The sequence below is a fragment of the Corvus brachyrhynchos genome, unplaced genomic scaffold (genome assembly GCF_000691975.1).
Source record: "Corvus brachyrhynchos isolate BGI_N302 unplaced genomic scaffold, ASM69197v1 scaffold133, whole genome shotgun sequence".
NCBI lineage: Eukaryota > Metazoa > Chordata > Aves > Passeriformes > Corvidae > Corvus > Corvus brachyrhynchos.
This window is the reverse complement of record NW_008237249.1, coordinates 36,326-40,659: the sequence shown is the minus strand read 5'-3', so window position 1 is coordinate 40,659 and position 4,334 is coordinate 36,326. Positions and strand designations below refer to the sequence as shown.

At 53.7% G+C, this 4,334-nt stretch overlaps 2 long non-coding RNA genes across 5 annotated transcripts; both read left to right on the top strand.

Annotated features, from left to right (window-relative positions):
- The first annotated feature begins 6 nt into the window (after positions 1-6).
- Positions 7-506, top strand: LOC108445709. Its single transcript, XR_001860658.1, has 2 exons — positions 7-107; positions 222-506. It is a non-coding gene; the product is annotated as an uncharacterized LOC108445709 (long non-coding RNA).
- LOC108445708 lies at positions 507-4,091 on the top strand. 4 transcript variants are annotated; one of them, XR_001860654.1, is made up of 3 exons: positions 507-554; positions 2,861-2,975; positions 3,545-4,091. It is a non-coding gene; the product is annotated as an uncharacterized LOC108445708 (long non-coding RNA). The 4 variants fall into 4 exon arrangements; XR_001860655.1 differs by lacking the exon at positions 507-554 and adding an exon at positions 772-1,265; XR_001860656.1 differs by lacking the exon at positions 2,861-2,975 and having other exon boundaries at positions 508-554.
- The last annotated feature ends 243 nt before the right edge of the window (positions 4,092-4,334 follow it).

Below are 4,334 nucleotides of genomic sequence, written 5' to 3'. Positions count from 1 at the left end.
TGGCGCCGAGGCCGCTGCTGCCGCTCCTGCTCTGACTGCGCCCGCTGCGGGACCGGGGCCTCGCCGGGGCTCGCTGCTGCTTGAGCCGCTCATCCGATACCTGCCGCGTGAGACCTGATGCTCTCCTTCCTCCCCCCCGCTTTCCCTGGGGCTTGCACGCTCTAATGCAAAAACCTCTGGCTTTAAAAGTCCAATGAAAAATGTTTATTCTTTATTTCCAGAGCACAGGAGATCCTGAGTGGGAATGGATACACAAGGACCACCGAGTTGAACCCTTATGTGAACGCCTTATCTGGAGATTGAACCCACACCTGGGCATTCTCAGTACCCTGCTCCAACCAAGCCAATCTCAGCTCCTGGGAATGTCCTGCCTGGGATGGGAATGCCAAGTGCCAGCAAGGTAAGTCCTATGCAAATACAGCTCCTTCTTTTATGCTAATGCTGCTTTCCACCCCAGCCCCTGCAATGGCCCCAGGGCAGAGCTCCATGGCCAGCACCTGATCATGTGGAGAGGGTCAGGGCTGCTCCTGCCTGCAGAGGGGCCTTTCCCACAGGTGAGTGTTCACAGCCCAAAATCCCAGGGGCTGCTGAGGCCGGGCCAGCTTTTCCAGCCCAGAGCTGCACAGAGCTCTCAGCGACTCCTGCTCACTGCCAGGAGTGTTCCTTGGTGCTCCTTCTGTGTGTCCCAGCTGGCAGGGAACAGGGGGAAGGAGAAGGCTGGGAGGCCCAGGAAGGGAAGCAGCAGCTCTTGTGCTTTGGATTTACAGAGAGGAGCTGTGCCTGCAGTGTCCTGCCCGTGGCACACAGCGTGCCAAACACACATCCCGGGAACGGGCACTGGGCTGCCCGGGCAGCGCTGGGATGGACATGGAAAAAGGGCTGCCCGCGGCCCCTGGGCTGCTCTGAACAGGCACCCGCAAATGCTTCAGCCCCGACAGACCCCACTGACACCCCAAAAATGCCCCAAGGAACAGCTGGCACTGGGGAATGTCAGCACGGGCTCTTTGCAGAGGGGCTCAGACAGCAATTCCCGGTGCTGACCTCCCACACTCCTGCCAGCTATGTCCCAGCCACCCAAAATGCCTTCCCTTCCAGCCTGAGGCCATCATCCCTCAGCAGCGTTAAAGCCAAGGCAAGCTTCCCCCACAGAAATGAAATGCCAAGCAATAATCCTTGGAGATGCCTTAAAATGAAAGGTTTGGATGAAGTTTGGAGTTTTTCAGAGAGCCAGCTGGAAGTGCAGAACTGATGGAAAGCTTCCACAGGTGGGTCACACTGGAGGTGCCCTGAAGGCAGGGGATGTGCCCTGAGTTTCCTGAGGGAAAAGAGCTTCCAGAGGCCACTCCTGAGGCTCTGAAATGAACTGGGCTCCTGCAAGGAGAGAAGTCCTCCTGTGGGCACAGGGGCTGCCTCAGCAGGGGCTGGGAGCGCGTCCGGCCAGCGCCTTCTCCTGCTTTAAAACATCACCTGGAGCCCGAGCTCAGGGGGTGCAGGCAGCTGAATTCCAGGGAACTCTGTCAGGTGCCCCCCAGGGACATTGGGGGGGGCTGGGGAATGAGGGTTACAAACAGCAAATTCTATGGAACATGAAGCTGTCCTTGCCCTGCCCCTGCTGAGCTTCCCTGGAACCTCTGCTGGCTCCTGACACAGCTGGTGTTAAAGCAGCAGCTGTGCATGGGAATATCCACGCTCTGTGAGGCACTGTGAAGTTATTCCAGCAGGAACTGAGCAGGGAATTCAGGGCTGTGGGTATAATTCATCTGAACTAGCAAAGCTGATAGTGAACCTCAAATCTGGGCATCACACAGGGAACAATCTTTGTGCTGCCCTGGCAGCCAAAGCCCCTGGGCTGGGAAATTTCAGCAGCCAAGTGTATGGAATTATCTCAATCCCAGCATCCCACAAAGGGACAACCCAAGTCCCAGGACTGTGTGAGTGCTCATGTCCTTCAGCTGCTGCTGGCAGGACAAATTTTCCTCTGCACACTTGGCCCCAGCGGGGCGGGAGCTGAGCAGGAGGGGAGGGAGAGTGGATCCGCTGCCCAGGAAGTGCTGGAGATGAGGCTGCTGGGATCTCATCTGAATCAACTGAAAACATTTTTTCCCTGGCAGAAGATGGGAGCCAAAGCAGATCCCTCCTGGCCAGGCTGGTGGGCAGCAGCTGGATCTGCTCTGGGGGAAAACACCCTGCACTTGCCAGGAGCTCTGACTCTGCTTTTCCTACCAGCTCCTGAGCAGTGTCAGGGCCACTATGAGGGAGTTCAAAACAAATAAATCCCAGAGCCCCCAGAGTGAGTAATAATTCCAACAGAGAAATGCACCGTTGTCATAAAAGGCTTAAAGATCTGTTAAAAATGCTATGATGACACTGTAATGGGATTCCCAATCACCTTCTTAAGGCTTTTGGTTCCATTTTGATGTATTTTTAGTCCCTCAATGGGCAGCTTGTAGAATTTATCCTGGGATTTAGAGGTTGAGCAGGGTTGGCTTTGGATTGACCTTCACCTCTGGTCCCACTTTGTGCAAACACAACTTGGGCCAAGGTGGGTGAACCCATTACCTCAGCTTTTCCCTCAAAAATATCCCCTACTTACTTCCCTGTAGATGAACTCAGATTTTGCCCCCAACTGTCCACTCCTCACCTCCATTTGCCCTCAGAGTGTCCATTCTGTTCCCCACAGGTGCACTGGTGATGCCAGGGAGGTCCCTTTGCCCACAGTGCCTTTTTCCTGCCCCTCTCCAGCCTGAGGCCGCTCCTCTGCTCCCTCTCTCCAGCCTTGTCCCACACGGCAGGGCACAGAAGGGGAAAGGTTTCAGAAAATGTTTTTGCAATTAATTAATAATTATTTCCAATTCCCCAGTGAGAAGAACGTGAACTCAAAGCCATTTGGGCCTGACAGTCCCCTGCAGCGAGAGCTCAGCACACATCCACAGAGGCAATTCCAGCATCTGAAAGAAAGAAAGAAGAAGAAAAAGGTGATTTCTTTTCTTTCAAAGTTATTTCAAGTTATTTCAACTGTTGCTCTCAATTTTGGTTGGGTGAGTGGTGAGCACAGGTCATGCCATTCACAAGGATGTGAGTGATGCTTTCTGGGGTCAGAGCAGCTGATTTCCAAAGTTCCCTTCCTGCCCCATGCGTGATCTGCACAGGAGAAAACCTCTTCCAGGAAGGGATTGTGCTCCATCTAATCCCATTTGCCCAGTCTGTTCCATGGGGATATTGCCAGCCTGGGGCAGCACAGGCAGACACAGCCCTCAGCACTCTGCTCCAAACACAGCTCCTTTGCAGACTGCCTCTGCTGTGGGGTTTTCTCCAGGAGAAATCAAGGAATTGCTCACAGCAGGGTGGAGATTGACTTATCCCAAAGGGAAGCAAAGGATAAATATTCCTGTAAGAGCCCTTGGGATCTGCTGGGCTGAGGTGGGAAGGGAACATTCATTCCCTGCAGGGCCAATACACAACACCCTCCAACCCAAAGCCCAGACTGGCAGGTGGGGTCTGACAGCACCCCTCTGACAAACCTCCTTGTCATTCTTCCCTACAGTGACTTCTGCAAGCAAACTCTGAAGCTGACAAGCCCAGAAGCTCCATCCATCCACTCTGGAACAAAAGGATACTCCAGGGATGAGGCACATTCCCAGCAAACTCTCCCAACACAGCCTGGAGGCAGCGCTGGAGCTCGGGTGTGGGGCTGGGAAGGGCTGCCAGGAGCACGCAGCCCCAGGTGGGGTGGCAGCGGCAGCAGCAAATTCCCACAGTCCCTGAACCCAGGGCAGATCACTCTGGGGACAGCTGGGGACTCATCCCACACCACAGGCAGGACCAGGGGCCCTCCAGTACAGGCTGGTGGGGCCAGAGCCCATTGGGTTTGGCTGCTCAAACACCAAAGCTTTTGGCAAAGATGGGACAAGTTCAGTGGGTTTTCCTGTCCTGAGAGAGAGAAGAAATTGTTGAAATGAAGCATGGAACTTAAGTCCACTGTGGAAGTCAAAGGCTCCTGGCTTTCCCACTCCTGTTCTGATTGCTCACTAGAGGGTTTTATCCATAAAAAAATGAGAGGTGGTACCAAATAAAAGAGCTCTTTTTCAACACTTTTTCCCGACTTTTTTTCATACATTAAAAGGATGTCCATTTTTTCTTAGTGCATTCTTTGCCTAATTTTAACAGAACCGTTTTTCCTTCCAGGCCCCACTTGTGGGTTATTTGCTCCTTTGCCATTGGACTTTGGACAAAGGAAGAAAAGGATCTGCTCCACATGGGTGTCATCCTATGGGGAACACCCCCTGTACCAGCCCCAGCCTGGGCCAAGCACGCTGCCTCACTTTCCCCATTCT